At 44.5% G+C, this 17,573-nt stretch overlaps 1 protein-coding gene across 12 annotated transcripts in view; it reads left to right on the plus strand.

The window, feature by feature from the left end:
* CADPS (calcium dependent secretion activator) overlaps positions 1 to 17,573 on the plus strand; it is a 203,218-nt gene that overhangs the window by 49,973 nt on the left and 135,672 nt on the right. The gene's annotated exons all lie outside the window — the stretch shown is intronic.

Consider the following 17,573-nt stretch of genomic DNA (forward strand, 5'->3'; position numbering starts at 1 on the left):
AGCCCAGCAGTGTGCCACAGTGCTGCTGCCTTTTGGGGAGGACAATGCAGAGACCACTCTCTGCCAGGGTGGGACCCCAGCTGTCATCATGCAGTGCCTGATTTGCACAGACATGTGGGGACCTACATGTGCATCCATTAGCTGTAGGATCAGCTTATGTTATGTGCTGTTATGGACTTAGAGAGCAATCTTGGCCCCTGTAATTAAATTTAAAGCAAATTAGCTCTTCTATTAAACAAAATAAATCTGATGTAGCCTAATGCTGTATTCTCCAGCTATGGCTGATCAATCGCTCCTGCAGAGAGCAGGCAAATGCTGCTGAGCAGATGGTCTTGGCTGAGGCATGGTCAATTAAACTAATTAAAGATGCTTTCATTTAATCAGAGGGTGTTTTAACCCTGTTAGCTGCCAGTTGGGGATGCATTTTCGTGTACTAGGAACTTCCAGTTCTGGCCCTTCTATGGATTTCTGGTTTTCAGTCCCTTTACAGAAACCAGGCCAAAGTGCATCCAAAGAGCATATATCTAGCAGAGAGATTATAATGTCATGCAACAATAGCGAAGACTTGCAGAGAATCCAGTTATTTCCTTCTAACACTAACCAGAGATGTTTATTAGCCTGAAGAACTCTTCTGCAGTGAATCCTTCCCACCCTACTCCTGCCAGCCTTCCCTCTGGGTTTAGGGGTGGGGCTGCCTCTCCACAGCCTAGACAAGTGTCACTCGTTCCACCAAAACAAGCAGTGGCTTGTCATGGTGTATTATTTAGGGGACCGAAAATGGTTTCAGCATCCAGACAGGTTCTGGAGTGGAGGAGCAGCCTCTTGTTTCAGCTCTCTGCTTCCTTGCAAATATCTTGGCTGCTGGGAGCCCCTCTTCCTAGGAGTTCTGGACGTGGGTTTAATTCATTATGTGCTGCAGGAGTCCATGAGGACTCCTCTGAGCTGAAGCCTTCTTTTCAGATTCTGTGATTTGTCACAACTGGGCACCCTCACCATTTCCTGTCCCCCTGCCTCACTGTAAGGTGTGACACCACCTGCCAGCAAGGTGAGAGCCACCAAGAGAACTCATTAGTCTCATGGAAGATCGTGCCAAACATTCTGGAGAAGCAGCAGTGGAGCAGAATCATGGATGCAGCCCAGGAGTGACCCCTCCCTGGCTGCACAAAGGGCTGCAGCATGCCAGGACCCCCTTCCTCTGCCTTTCCACCTGCTTGTACACATTGAATTAGAAACAGTTGGACTTTATCCAGAGGCCACGTGGACAACTCCTACTTCAGCATCATGCATCCCTGCAGGTACATTAGGGCTAAAAGCAGGGTGATTTTCAAGATGTTCATTCTTTTTGAAATTATAAAAACCCTTTTACCCTCATCTAATTAACAAGGTGTTTTTGTGGTGCAGCATCAGCTGAACGCTCTCTCTTGTCTGTGTGGACTGATTAATTTTTGCAATTTAAGGCTTAAATTACCATCAAGATATCTCTTTCATTTATTTTTGTTTCAGTTGGCCCATGAGTACTTTTCGTCATCTGCATTCATGCTGCAAAGGAATGCATAAAAAATAACCATGGTTACCTTATAAAACATCATATTGATGACTTGACTTTTCCAGCTTACCTTAGCCCTTTTATATAAGGACTGCTGTTTCTTTTCTTTCATTTAAAATATAGTTGTTGGTGCTTTTCTGCTGCTTAGCCAGATGTTTGGGTTTTTTCCCCCCAATCAGGAGCTTCATTTCAAATCAATATTTATTAATACAATTTTGTTTCCCTACCATAACCTTGCATTCTGAAAAGAGGAATTGAATTGTGAACTCCTGGCTCTAGGTAGGAGAGACTGGTGAAAGTATGAAGGATTGAACTCGCTGATGTGTTGATCTGCTGCCATTTGCAGCAGAGGTCTCTGGGAAGGGAAACACTTTGATCCTGATATACCAACTGGATAGAGAGCTGTTCTGGTGTCTGCTGCCTCTGCAAGTGCCTGCCTGCTTCCACCTCTGAGCAAAGAGAGGGTTGGGAAGATGAACCTTCCTGGCACAGCTGTGCAGGGAGATGCTGAAGCGGTGGGGAAGATTTTGCAAAAGCTTGAGAAATGGGAGAGTCCTTGAGCATCACTAAATGTGACAAAATTGGGGAATTACAGCTTGAAACTGTTTCAGTGGAGAGGAGATTTGGGGTGGCACAAAGTACAGGCTCCAGAGGTGTTACCTGTATTGGTTTTGGGAGAGGGGAGACTGGGAAATGGGGGAGCAAAAAAAAGCGGACAAGAAGTTGCTGATTTAGAAACAAACAGTTTGCACTGCAAAACCCAATGATCCCATGGAGTACATTGCCACTGTGCAGGGTATCCAGCCTCAGAACACCTGGAGGGGCTGCCTGAGGGGAAGCCAAGCCGAGTGGTGCCCATTACAGGGGGGAGGGAGTGATAGCTAAATGTGCGGCATAAAAATTAAATGTTTATTGCTAATCTTTCCCCTAATATCCAAAAAAACCAAACCAACATAAAATGCAACTGAGATGGGCCAGAGTTCAGTTTCTGAGTTGGCTTCCATGGGGTCTGGTTCCAAGGTTTCCTGAGGTGGGACTTGGCTCTCAAAATGCTGCCTTTATTTTGAGCAATCTCTCTTGTTTCTCTAACTTTGAATTCAGTGCCAGCCATTGTACATAAAATCCAGTTTCTCAACGTGGAGAAACATTGTGGACTGTGTCTTGTTAGGGAAGGAAAATGCCACTCCTCCTGTTTGTCTTTCCCTCAACCAGAGATGATGAGCAGAAGACATGACAAAGAAATGCCCCCACTGGCCCCTTTTGGAGAACGTAATCTTCTTTTTTCTCAGAGCAGCATTTGTTCCCTGCAGTACATGTTCCTGTCAATCAGCCCAGGAGGCCTTGGGAGACAGAAGGGGTGTTATCCAGACCTCTCTCTCTTTAAGCAAGGAACTGCTAGCTGCAAAAGAACCCATATGTGATGCTTATCTTAAGGAAGGCTGGAATACTTAATAAGACATAACTGGTGCATGACCCTGCTCTATGTTAATGCCTCTCTTTCTCTTCCTCTTCCTTTTAACTGGAAATACAATGGAGCCGCTAGAATTTAATTCTGCACGTAGGTCTTTAAATCTAGTTTGAATTCCACATGAAAATCTCAATGCTTTGCAGCACTTCAATCCTTGCTCATGTATTTTATCAGTGATTACCTTCCTGGGGAACTTTTAATGCCTATCTCAGGAGCAAAATGGAAAGATACAGTCATGGTGGGGTTATACATGGTCATGCTGGCTTGTGCCAGAGCTCCAGGGGCTTCATTTCAGCAATGTCTTGTCAGAGAGCCTGGACTGGTTCCCACGGAGCTGTGCTAGCCTAAGGTTACACACTATTCTTTTGGTTTTCTTTTTATCATGTTATATAGAGAGATCATTCTTCTGACATACATCATCCACTAAGGGAATATTTTGAAAGTTCTACATTAATATTTTACTAGGTTTTCTCTAATCTTATTTCTGTAAGATGTGGTTTCCTCAAGGCTGCTTCTTTGCAGTCCATATTGTGTTCAGATTTCCAGAAAAGGGAGTTATTTTAAAAAAGGAAAAAAAAATATTCACCAGTCCTTTCCTTCATTCCTTACATTTCATTGTTCAGGTCACCAGTGTTCCATGCAACTTAAAAAATGCTTCATGTCACAGCTTAGGATGTGATAGTGTAATTTTAATTCAGAAGAAACTTTGGGAGTCAAATGGATCAGGCCATAGAAAGTACTTCATGAATATAAAATACAGCTGGGTTAATCTTCCAGTTTTCATCTAAAAAGTACCAAATTAAAAAGAGAATAGGTATATTTCTTAGCAGAAATGAGATGCCAATAATTTTCTTCAAAAGGATATCAAAGTAGGCACATATTTGTTCCCACTGAGCTGACTATAAATTGGGAAATGATCAACAAAGTAGTTTTCATGCATTTCAAAGGCTCAGCCTCAATATTCCTAACTTACATAACCTGCTCCTTACCTCAATTTCAGTGCTGAGTTTTCATATTCAATACACTACATTTTTTTCTGGAACATCTGATTCTACTCATATTTGTGAGAAATTAGAGTGCAAGTTCAATAGGGAATTGGATGCAACACAAATTCAAATACAATTTCTCATGTATTTGAAAGGCCTATAGTAGCCTTTATCATGTAAAAACTGTGTTGGCCTCAATAGCACAGATTTTGTTGTATAATGCAGGCAAGCAGTGATGTTTCCTAACAGCAGTGATCTGTGCATGTGTTTTTCAAGTGTTGTAGCCAGCCTTTGATCCAGTTTTTTTGTCTCTGACAGAGAACAGTAAGAACATGGGGAGGTGATAGCGCCATATTATTTGTCATGAAGTCTTTGTAGAAGCACTGATAGCTGTGACAGGGAAGTGAGTGGAGTTTCCATGAGCTCTGAGTGTTGGTGGCCCAGGAGAGCACAGAGTGGGGTGGAGGTTGGAGTCTGAGCCCTCTTTGCTCCAACCACAGCCAGGTTCCAGCACCCTGTGGGCTTTGTTGGAACAAGGCTTGCCTGCTTGTGTGCTCAGGCTTGAGCCTTAACATTCCTCAGATGTGCACAGGAGGAGACAGCTAAAATTACAGGCATTTCCCACAATAAATGAGAACAAAGAACAAGTGCATAATTTTGCTGTCCTCTTCTGAATGTGCTGCATGGGGAATGATGTGTGCAGTTCAAAAGGTGCTGGGGAGGAAGCTGGCACAGTGACAGACAGTGGCCACAGGTCAGGCACCCTGACTTTGCCCAAGTTTAGTTTTGGTTAAGTTCCTGCTCAGTCCCATGGGTGCAGCTCATTTCTGCATCTTGCCTGACTGCTGCCTGTGTGTGCAGCTGGACTGGCTGCAGCACCAAAACTGCACAGCTCCAGTCATCATTAGTCCACAGGAAGGGAAACTGGGCAAGGTCTACATTGATGGTATTTTGCTTCAGGTATCAGAAATCAGAATCAAAATATTAAGTTGCCAACAAAGGTGGGAGACCTTGGAAGATAGCACAAATTGCAGTGGGATGTTGGAGGGAGTGTAAGGCTTTAATCCTTAGCAGAAGGAACATTAGTGATGAGTTCTCTTTTTTCCAGGCTGAGAACCACGAGTTGTTGTCTTCTGTGGAGAGTTTTGCTAAATATAACTATCTTATTTTGTGACCTAGTTAAGTCCAAACCTGACAGGGAGAGAGCCTTTTGAGTGTTTTAAATTATAAAATTCTAATAGCGGAGTAATTAAATGGTCTCGTATTTCTTCTCAACACCAGTCGTTTATCATGCTGATATTTCTGCCAGTTTGTTGGAGAGCTGATGTTGTGCAACATTGGTGGAATGAGCTGCGGGCATGTGTTGAGCTGCCAGTGCCAGGAGTCTCGTGCACCAGGACTGACAAAATAGCTGCAAAACAGAGATGTTGTCCATGGAGAAATTATTGACACAATAATTTTATTAAGTCCCATGATGCCTGTTAGGTCTGATGAGAATGCCATTGCCAAGTGTAGCATTTTATTTTGTATTTTAAAATCACATTAAAACCCAGTGCTCTTTTATTTCTGAGGCAGGGTGTAATGTCAGCAACAGTTCCTCATCATGGTACTCACCATCCCCTCAAAGCTTGAACTCTTATTCCCTTCCCATGCATATCCAAATTCTTACTGTCAACACAGGCAGATAGTGATAAGACAAGAAGGGGCAAATTTAAAGTAAAAGAGAAGAGTGTTAGATTAGGTATTAGGAAGAAATTTTTTAACATGAAGGTGGTGACACACTGGCACAAATTGCCCAGAGTTTTGCTCGGGGCAAAACTTCAGATTACTGAAGCTTTCAAGGCCAGGTTGAATGGGGCTTAGGGCAATCTGGTCTAGTGGAAGGTGTCCCTGCCCATGGCAGAAAGGTTTAGAAAAAGATGGTCTGTATGTTCCCTTTCAAACCAAACCATTCTATTATTCTGTATTTCTACAAAAAATGTAAAATATCAAGTAGTCATTTTCATTGACCTTCTAACTCTGCTCTCCATTGACCTTTCTGCTTATAGATTTTCTCTTTATTTGCCCTTTTTTCTCCCTAACAGTGGATTTTGGCTGGGAACAGTTGTGCTCAGATGGTTAGGTATCATTTGAGTGTAAATTAGCTGAAGGAGCTGTGGCTGCCACTGTCAAAATGATTCCAAAATAACTTTGTGTGGGAGAGTGATGGTCAGACAAGAGAAGCGTGGTTTGGTCTGCTTGAGGGGAATGGAGTTAGAGGGGATGATGCCAGTTAGATTAATAGAAGAGAAATTCACTCTTAAGTACTGGCTTATATCAGAGATCCTTCATGTTACAGTGGCCCCTCATGGGTGTGCAGCAGCAGTATTTGGAAAAGGGTCTGTTCCCATGAACATCTGCAGTATTTGAGATGAGGAACAGGAGTTTCTTTGGGGCTGGTACCACAGCTTTCCTCTGGGAAGACCCTGCTGATAGCATGGTTCTGGCAAAGCAGGAGGAGAAAACTGGACATAGGTTTTGCTACTGGTTTGGCTCAGTGATGAGCTGCATTTCTCCCCAGGGTACCAGCAGAGTTTTGGTACTGGTTTGGCTCAGTGATGAGCTGCATTTCTCCCCAGGGGTACCAGCAGAGTTTTGGTAGTGGTTTGGCTCCCTGATGAGCTGCTGTTCTCCCCAGGCATACCAGCTGCAGCCCTGCTGCTCCCCAGCCCTGCCTGCTCAGTACTGGGAGGTGACTCTGCTCCTTTCTCGTGCAGCCCTTTGCCCAGCTGTGTAACTCCTGATCCCTTTATTAACAGTCAACAAAGGCAGTTATTCAGGGTCATTGATTGGCCATTTTGTTCTGGCTTTATGGATGGCAACTGCAGAGCAGCTGAGGATGTCTGGCAGGCAGTAGAAGTTTTATTTCTGTCAATTAAAATAGCCAAATATATGTTCAATGAGATCATTTGGATCATTACACTTTCCTATCATAATGCCAGTTGCAGTTTCATCCATTCTATGGATTTAAAAAAAAAAGCATCATCAATGGAAAAAATAATATCTATTTCTATCCTAAATATGGGAGTAGAAATGCTGTCATTGTAACATCAGAGTATGAGCTTGATCTGAGCTTTGTCATTAGTGATCTTGAGAAAACCTGATATGTTTCAAAATAAGAATGGTTTTCTGGTTGATGACAATCAAAATACATTTTGTTTAACCAGATCAGTGGTTGTCACCACCATGTGAAGCACAGCCAGCCAGGAACTCCCCCTGGTATCTCTACCTTATATTTTGTCTTGTCTGCAGTCAGGGTAGCAATAGAGCAGGGGATGATGGAGGGAAGGCAGTGCAGTGTGCAAGGGCAGGACAGGAGGCACATCTGTGTCCCTGAGACATCCTGCCATACCAGCATGCCACAGCAGAATAGAATCTCCCTCCACTGCTGCCTGAATTTGCTCAATGCAAGTTATCAGCCAAAAGTAAATGTCTCCTGTTCAAAGACAAAGAGTTCATAAGAATCTTTAATAACAAAACTCTCCCTGTGCAGAGGCTGCTGGGAAGGGGTTCAGGGGAGCAGAGGAAAAGAAAAATGGGTCATATAAAATTCTGCTGAAAAAGGAGTAAATGCTCATTGATAGCATGAAATTGGATGTAACTCTAAACTCTGCTGGACATGAATTAGTCCCTGCCAGTGTGAGCCCTGGAGAAGGGAAGGGAAGGGAAGGGAAGGGAAGGGAAGGGAAGGGAAGGGAAGGGAAGGGAAGGGAAGGGAAGGGAAGGGAAGGGAAGGGAAGGGAAGGGAAGGGAAGGGAAGGGAAGGGAAGGGAAGGGAAGGGAAGGGAAGGGAAGGGCAGCTGACAGCAAGTAACAGCGAGGGATGGTCTCAGAAAAATTCACCAAGCAAGCCAGAATTCAGCTTGGAGCAGGAGCATTTCCTTTTGACAGTGACATTGGCTGTCTGTTTGCAGGCTGCAGTGATTCCTGCCTTAAGATGAAGCAAAACTCCTCACGCTGGTCTGGTGGCAGTGACCTGTGTGGAGAGCTTTTCCAGCTGCTCTGGGATGCTCTGGAAAACCCTGGGGAGGGTGTGTGGACACAGCTGAACTGGATATGGGACCAGCCCCACCTTCCTAGCAGTTTGAAACCACTGTGATGCCCTTGCTTTTCCCAGGATGCAAACCTGTAACCTTCAAGAGAACCTCTACCAAAATTTAGAGGAAAATCAGCTCCTTTTTTCATCCATACTCCCCCTTTTTTCTGTCTTTTTTTTTTTCTGCTTCAAAAGAGGCCCTGGAGAGGACTTAAAGGTAAAACAAGCAATGAGGAAGTACAAGCTGTCATAAATAGTGTTAAAACAAGAGTCAGACTTTGCAGTAAGGTAACAAGGTACCTGAGAAAGTGGTGACAGAGTTGTGAAAGGTTTTCAAAGCTTGTGTCTGATTGATGCCTTGTGGGCATCAGCTAAGGATTCTCAGGACATTGGTGGGCAAGGAAAACAGGATGCAGCCACAGCCTCAGTGGGTGTGCTGAGGTGTCCAACCATGGTGCCAAGCCTTTGGCATGTGTGAAGGTACCCCAGGAAACATTCTGAGAAACTCTTGTCTTCCTACAGGGCAGGAAAAAAAAGCTCTCCTGTATCCCAATCTGGAATCTGTACTATAAAAATGTGTTGGACAGGTCTTGAGAGTTATGTGAAGGGATAAGGAAGAACTAAAAGTTTGACTCACCTGGGGAAATGGTCCAAGTAATTTGTTTGCAGATGTATTGCAGCAATGTTTAACTGTCCTTGTACAGGAGCAGTAAAACTGGGATCAAAGCAGTCACTCTTGGCTGCCACTGATAGTCAGGGTTGGGAGAGCTGGGCAAAGGTTGTGACAGTCTTTCTCTCACCTGAAGGATACCCTGGATCCTTTTCTATCAGATATGCTTATGTTTAAATGAAAGCTCAGGCCTTACCATAGCAATTGTATGCTGAATTTTTACTAAAGATTGCACAAGAAGGGGCAAGTGGTTAATTTTAGGCTGGGAATCCATCCCATGACTGGGCAGGTTTTGGACACCATGACTGTTATTGCTGAATATAGAATCAGTTATTTAACTGAACTTTGTCTGGGCTGGTTATTTCATTTTAGTCTGCAGTGGAAGTTGTGGTGGGCTCTGAAAAGGTCTTGCAGCCAGGCAGGTTGGAGCTGTTCCCTGGGCACCTGCAGCCAAATGCCTTTGCTGTGGAGCTGCCCGTGTTGGGAGGCAGGGCTGGCATGCATGGAGCACTTGGTGCTGCATGGCAGTGAGGATGAGGTGATGGCAGATGAGGGGACACTGCTTTGCCAGATGAAGTTTGTTACAAATTCCCATCTGCTCAGAAGCAGAAGCTATAAGGTTTGTGCTTGTACAAGTAATTATTTGTTATACATTTTTAAACATGAAATCTAGTCCAAACGGCAAATATTTTTAGTGTGTGTCATTGTGCAGTTAAGAAGGCTGCCAGCAGCATAAACCAGAATAACTCTGCGTGGTGCTGGGTCTGGGATGGGATTTTCTGCTTTGCCCATTTTCTCCTCCCCACTCTTGGGGACTCGTTCTCTCAGCTGGGCTCCTGCTCACATGAGCCAGCATCTTGCAGAGCCAGCTGCTTTGTCACCCCCTCCATTCATGTAACCTGTGATAGAAAGCACATCTGGCACAGCTGGGAGGTGTTTGCCTGGGTGTGAAAATGCTCTGGAAGAAATGGGACAGGATTGCTGCTTTTCCTCCCAGTGGAATATGAAGAGGCAGTCTTACATCTCTTAATTTCCAGCAAGCTCACTCTGTGCAGTGAGCCTGCACATGGTTTATAATGTAGGCACATTTGGGCTGAATGAAGCATTTTTTTCAGGTTTTTAGGGAACTGCTTGAATTGTTTCAGCAGTGTTTTACCCTCCACTCTAAATTCCACTAAAAATGAGTGGGAGAATGGATTTAAGATGGATCTGAGCATTTGAGAAACAGGACAGCTTAGATTTTTAAGGTTGCATAAAAATTCAGGGAGGAAACCTGTCTGAAGATGAATGTTTTTGACAGGGTGGAATCTGTTGTGGATTTTGCTCAGCCTGTGAGCCAAGTGATTTTGTTATTCCCTCTGCTCTCATGCAAGGTCACAGCATAAACCTCAATTGATTCCTTTGCCCCTGCAAAGCAGCACAGGCAGGTACCAGAGCTTTTTCCAGCTTTGCTGGTTCCCAGCAAGAGCTCCCTTGTTTTCATCCACCTGTCTTAACAGTTTTCTCAGCATTTGGGCCATCAGTCCTGTCAGAGCTGCTTTTCCCTGTTGTTTTTCCCTATAATTTCTCTGGAAAAAGAGGGGGATGCAAAGGGTGTGCAGCAGGGACAGCAGTCTGACCCCATGGGTTGCACACATGCATCATTTTTTTTCTAGTGCCCTGAGTGCTGCTCTGCTGCCCTTGATTTCCATAGATCCTTGATTAATTATAAGAAAGAGAGGGGAAGGGATTCAGCCGTAGGTTCCATATGTGTCTATTCCCATGGGTTTATTGCTGGTAACATCTGGTGGTACCTTCATTTGAAGTGTGAGTGCAATTTTTACCAGGTTACAGAGCAGAATGCAAAAAAAAAAAAAAACACCTGAATTCCATGAGAATGCTTTAAGAGTGGCTTTTCTCTTTAATCTCTTCATTGATGTTTTTCCTAATTTCTAAAAAGAACTGCAGCAGCTGGCTGACATGAGCAGGTACTGGTGCTGCAGACTTGCAGTGATGGTTGAGCTCTGTGTCACATCTGGATTCTAGCTGTATATTTTGCACTTAAGTCTTTTCTGCATATAAAGGGTATTGTCCTTGGTGAAAGCTTAAAGGGAAGATTGAGGGTAGGCTCAGATGAAATGGGATCAGAGAGCAGGCTATCACCTTATTTTCTCAGAATGCTGCCACACAGAAAGCACCGAGGGACTTCAACAATAGCAGAGACTGTAATGCCATCCTCTGAGTGTCCAGTGGATTTTCTCTAACTCTCTAAGCAAAAGCCTCATGCCCTGTTAGCAATTTCAAAGGAAAGAGGTCATGCCTTGCTGAATGTAGTTTGAAATAAGCCACATTTCCTCAGAAAGCAGGAGATGACAGTGTTTCTGGCAGAGGAGCTGTCTGGAAGAGTCACTGTGCAGCTACACTGGGGCCTGACCCAGCACCCAGCACATGTGTCTCATCCTTAAATCCATGATCATGGAAGTGTGCTGCAGAGGACTGTGCCATCCTTGCTGGCATCCCAGTCCTCTCCTTCAGGCTGCCCATGGGGTTCAAGGGTGGTTGGTGCTGCTCCCTCTTCTCCAGCTGTGTTGTGTCCTGGCATGTGCTGAGGGCTGAGGTAGTCCAGCCTGGACTGGGATAGATGTGTTGGGCAATTAGTGTTTTACTTGGCTTTAAATACAAAGAATAATTAGTGAAGCAGTGTGAAAAAGAGCTCTCCACCCACTGGGGATGGAAAAGCTCTGTCTGGAGGCTCTATCCCTACTGAGCTCTAGGGAAAGATAATTGAGAGGCAGTGGGTGAAGCCCAGGGTGGGACTGGGGGAAAGCTGGTGCTGGTGCTGTCATGAACACAGTGCACAACCATCAGGACAACACTGCTCTGTTCCTGCCCTGCTCCCCCCACCCCCAGGGTGCTGGGATCCTCGTCACACACAGCCCCTGTGAACGCCTGGGAGCCCAGGGATGCAGGCACTGCTCCAAAATGCTCCCCAGCAGCCTGGCTGCTGCATTCTCATGGTGCTCAGGTGTGGAAGGGGCTGGGACAGCCTTGGCTGGGGGACTAGGGCAGACAGACAGACACCTGGTGGTGGTGGACAGATGGACATCCCTCTGCTCCAGCTGGAGCAAGTTGTAGGCAAACAACCCTCCTGCACACACTGGGACAGCAGAGCAGCTTGAAAGCTTCAGGTAATAATATTTCACATGGAGAAGGTTGTTAATGACAGGGGATGTGATTGACTGCCTTTTTCTGCTGCTGCTGTATTAGCTGTACTTAAATCAGCTCACATTAACTGCAGCTATATTTAATGCTCTCTGTCTACACGGCTGAATTTTTAGATTGTTAATTTTCAATTGCAAATTGTTTAATTATGTCTGAACTTTTCATAAATATTTGGAATGTGAGTTAATATTTTCTATTACATGCAATACATGGTCTGGAAAAAACTGAATGTTCTTTGTGCTGTGCCCTGGGTCTGGCAGTGTCCTCAAAGCCTCAGTGCTCTCTTATCTGCAGTTTCTTGCCTTCACAGCTGATGTGTCAGAAATTGAGGTCTGTAGCTGGTGCTGTGTGTGTGTTATGGTCAGGAAAGCCATTTAGGATTCATTTGGCTCTGTGACAAGAAGAGAAAGAAATGTTTGTTGTCTGCATTGTGGTAACATGGTGAAGTCTGGAGGCTCATGACACTACATGTGTGAATTATTGCTGTGGTCTCAGAGCCTGCTCTGAACACCAGTATGAGATCTGGAAGGCAGTGGTTCCAAGACTAGGAGGAATTTTTAGGGTCTTCAAACCCCAGGGCCCCAAAAGCTCATCCCTGTTTGCCCATCCTCCTCTGCCCAGGCAGAGCTGCATGCAGGGCCATGGTTTGAGCTGATCAGAGCAAAGCCAGTGCAGGCCTGGGAGCAGCAGTGCCATGCTCTGTGCAGAGCGAGCTGGGCTGTCCAGCCATGTGGCAGGAGCTGCTGCTGCCAGGCTGAAACATCTTATTCTCTAATTGTTGTAGTGTCTGTACACAGAAATGATTTATCCTACATTTAATATGGACAAATAACAGCATTTTCTCTATTGTGTAGATGGTTTGCTGGGCTGACTGTCCCCGCCAGTAAGGGGACAAGGATGTTGCACCCCATGGGAGGACTTGCCCCACCTGCTGAGCTCTCCCCACACCCGGTACCTTGTGCTGCATTCCTCCTCCTCTCAACTTGAAGAAGCACTGCTCTTAAAAGGATCACATTTTTGCTCCCTCTGTTTGTTTCTTCATAGTTATGCCTCTTTCTGCTTTTATGTGTCTCCTTTAATTCTTCTCACATCCTTGATCCTTAATGCAGGTGCCAGAGCACCTCACAAGGGTATTATGTGAGGTTAGATCCCACATGACAGCTCTCAGCTCCACATGGCCCTTCTCAGAGATGCCAGACATCCATTTTGTGCCACTGGCTCTTCATGGGCAGAATAGGTGCTGTTGGAAGGGATCAGGCAGTAAGAGAGGTGGTGGATGTTCCCAATTAGTGAAGCTAGAATTCCAATCCATATTTATTTTTTCAGATTTTTTTCTCATGTTGTTGAATGCTATTATTTAAAAAAGAGGTGGCTTTTTCTGAAATGCAGTGATAGATTAGATAGAATTGATATGGCTAAGGATTGATACTGCTTCTGTTCAAAACCAGGGGATTCTCTCTGAGGTACACTTCTCTGAAACCTTTGAATGATTCAGAGCACAGATGTTTGGGCACTGCTCTAAGAAAAGCGAGGAATTGACCTTTTAATTAGCACAATATAGTAATTTAGCATAGCAATACTGATTGCTTATTAATCATTTATAGTTGTTGTTGTTATGTATTGATCAAAGGGACTTGGAGATGTGATGTTTCTGCTCTGGATTTTGATAAGCTGATACCAATTAGTGAGCAGCATATTAGGTGCCTGTCAGAAGGACTAAAATAGCTGCATCTGCAGTGGAAGGCAGTTTGCTTGCTTGCTGTAGGAAGGGGTCTGATGGTGACCTATACAGAGATTTCTGGAGAAGTGTGATCCTACTCACAGGTGGGACCAGCAGCTTCAGCTCCCACCTCCACCACAGGATGCCATCCACTGAGAACATGTAGAACCTCTTTATGTGCTGGAAATTTGCTGCCTAGAGGTTTAATTATCCTGGCTGCTTTCTCCCTGACCTCATGGGAAAGTTTGCTGCATCAAACCAGTGTGAAAGACATCAGCCTGTTCAGGAGGTTAGTCTCTTTAGATCTCTGGCTGTGATAAATCTAAGCTTCACAAATACAAAAATGAACTGTAATGAGCAGGACTGCCATCTTTGCTATCCTGGTCCTTGAAAAGTGGGAGTCATAAACTTCTCTTTACATTCCCTCTCCCTTTTTTTCTGCTGATTTAGCATATAATAGAACCTAAACGCTGCCTAGGCTGTTTCATGGCCAGTTTCTGCTTTGCCAGTTTTTTGTTCAGAGCTTTCTGCAGAAAAACAATTATTGCATAGACACCATTGGAGATGTTCCCACATCTTATTCTGTCACATTTAATCCTGCTGAGTGTCAGGGTACTGCAGCTTTGCTGGACTAGGTCCTCATGCAAGTTGCTTTAGCTCCAAAAGCCAAAGCCTGTTTTGAATTAAGTGATGAATGTGTCTACCATTAAGCTTTTAATCAAAGATGAGGATTTGAGGATATGTAGATCCTTCTTCCATCATGGATTGGGATGAATTAATTACAGCTGATTCTAGTTTTAAAAGTTACTTGGAACTCAATAGTAGTTTATTGCCATATCTAGGAAATTCAGGTGATTATCTTTGCATTAACTGATGGGAAATTCAGCCTATGATAAGGAAACACAGACAAGTTAAATGTAGCTCAGGCAACATTGACCAGCCAGTGCTCCAGTTTCTGTGATGGTGCCATAGCTCAGTGTATCTGCCCACACGCCCCCAAGCGTCCTTATGCAATGCCATAAGAAGATGGCATTAAGGCATGCTCAGAGGTCAGAGCCTTGGACAGCTTTAGTTTTCAATCCCTTTCAGTGGCATACACCTTGCACGGATGATCTTGCAGAGGGATTTGCAGGGTTCAAAAGTTCCCTGGCCACAGATGGAAAGGGCGTGCCTTCCCAGTGGATGTGCTCTGCCATCCCTTTTCTTAACAGCTTGCAAAACATTTGCAAAGGCAGGCAGCACTTTTTTCTTCCCCTTCCTGTTTTGCTGAATCTGTTCTCTCATTTACCTTGATTCATCATTGCACATAAATCTGGAGGTATCTTTGCTCAATCTGCTGGAAAGATGCATGCTGGGTTTGCTTGTCTCAGCTTTCCTCAGCCCTACGGAGCAGCTTTGCAAAGCTGTGCAGAGCTGTGGTGGTAGGCAGGCTGGGAACTGAGAGGGCATGGAGAGATATCATCTTTTCCTGCACTGGATCCAGGCCTGGCACCTGCCTGCCCTTGCCATGGCACCGGCTCGTGCTGGGTGATCCACCAGCACTCTCAGATGAGCAGTGAGTACCACACTCTGGTGGAAAATCATCTCAGTTCATGGCATAAACAGCTGTCTAAGACAGCACTCAGGCCATGGTGAATCCAAGGATGGACCTCTTGACCTCTCCTGGTGGAGCAGGGATGGTCCCAGCATCCACAGGCAGATGTAATGGGTGAGAGCCTGCACAGCCCTGGTGGCTGCTGGGGCACAGAGATGAATTGCAGCACTCTGAGACTCACACTGAGGCAGGGAGAGGCTGCTCTACATCCCAGGGAATGCTTTCACCAAGGAATCTAGTGCAGCCCTAAAGTTTGTGAAGCATGAAATAAGATTTCTCTTTAAGAGAGAACCATCAGCCCTTACTGAATTATCCAAGTCCTTTCTATTGTTTTAAATCACCCTCCCAGGACCCCCTGAGTGCTCTCATGCAGAAGGCATTCATTAGATAACCTAGGAGTTTGCTGGGATGGCAGGAGCTATCCCAGCACCTCTCCACAGCAAACAGCAACTGTGCAGCCCTTACTGAATTATGGAAATGACTGAATCCCTGCAGTGTAGCCTGTTTTACCTACACATGAGCAAAATAAGGTAATCTCCTCCCCGGGAGAGGGGCTTTGTCACATTTTGGGGTGCTGCAGAGCAGTCTGTGACATTGACATGGAGCATATGTGTGCACATGGTGCCACTATGTCCTGCCTCATTGCACTTTATCTCCTAAAACAGCAGCTTTATGGTAAGAAACCACGGGCATCCCTGCCATGAGTCACTTTGGAGGCCATGTTTCTTTCAGATGGAGCGCTCCATGATGCTGTTGCCACATGTTGTGAGTACTCCTGGACTGACAGATTCATTATTAATTGATGTGGCTTATGAATTTTTCAGTGTTTTCTCACACTGTGCATCACAAAATGAAACCACCTTTTATGAGACAAAGATCTCTCCTAAAGCCCTACATCAAAGCTGCAAAATTGTCACCCATATTGTGATCTTGTTCAGCCTTCACCATGAGCATGTTTGCTTTGAAATACTTAATCAACCATTTGCTGAGCTACAGAGCTCCTGGCATGTTAAAGGATGAGTGTCCTGAAACTTTCTCTTTGAGGCATTTGGCACCTATAACCATGCACAGCATATGCATTTGGCTGCAGTAATTATTTTAGGAGAAATTAAGCCAGGCTTAGAAAGGGTTTGAGTAGACATCTGCCCTGCAATGTCTGCAGTGCTGGTCAGTTTTGGGTTCCTTAAAACGTAATCTACACATGGTTTCTAATTTTTATTCTTTTACTTTAGAACTGTTACACCAATGTAGGTAATCTCTGCAGGGCAGGCAGAGAGAACTAATGTGGTTGTGGGTAGACATATGAAAACATCTAATTTACCAGCAGGCAGTTGGGTAATGATCAGTTGAGAATTACGAATTATGTAAATCATGTATTTGTGGCGTGCTGCTGAAGAAAAGCCCAGTGCATATGACAAATCATGTATATACTGAAATCTATAATACTTTTCACATTTAATTGACTGGGGCAACCTTATGATTTATATCTTTGCTTTATTCGCGGCACACACATAACATAGTCATAATGCAGAACGAAACTAATTCATTTTCTCTTTGACTTCTTAAATCATTTAGGTATTTGGCTGTCAAGTACTTGAATATAAAGTGGGCATGCATGTGGCAGATAATAAATAGCTGATTCTCTACTTAAGAAATTGAGTTTTAATGATATTAAGGTCTGTGTTGCCTTACTTGGTCTTGCTTAGATGGTATGCCTCACATTTGCACCTTTCCTTATTTCATAAGCAAAGTATATTTTATGGGTACCAGCATTACTCTCTTAATGGCTCTATATAGTGTTATGACTGTGTAAAATGTACTCTGCTTGCTCTGATGGCAGCAGGAGCCTTTCCCAGGCACAGGAGTCCTTCTCAGGCACAGCAGGAGACAGTGGCTGAGCTGTTGAGTTGCTGTCCTTAGTCACAAGAGATCTGCTGGAAGATGCCAGGAGGACAGGCAGGGGCTGTCCCGTTAGTACCATTCTGTAGACAACAAGAAGAAAATGTTATTTTGGCTACTACAGACTAGGATTGCTTTCCCAAAGATCAGTTTTTGTCATGGAGCTATCATGCAGAATCATTGAAATTACAGCCTGGAAAGATTTTTTTGTTTCTTTTAAGTACCAGGTTACTTGGCTTGGCATCGCTGCTTAGTCTAGGGAAGCACAGCTCTGGAAAGCAATACCTGACCCACTCAGCCACAGCCACAGAGACTGCCTAGGCTGCTTCTTGGCTCCTAACAAAAATCATCTTCTGCAGTCAGATCTTTCCTGGACACCTGTAGCATCACTGGAAAACATCTGCACAATCAAGA

The sequence above is a fragment of the Melospiza georgiana genome, chromosome 11 (genome assembly GCF_028018845.1).
Source record: "Melospiza georgiana isolate bMelGeo1 chromosome 11, bMelGeo1.pri, whole genome shotgun sequence".
NCBI classification, from domain to species: Eukaryota; Metazoa; Chordata; class Aves; order Passeriformes; family Passerellidae; genus Melospiza; species Melospiza georgiana.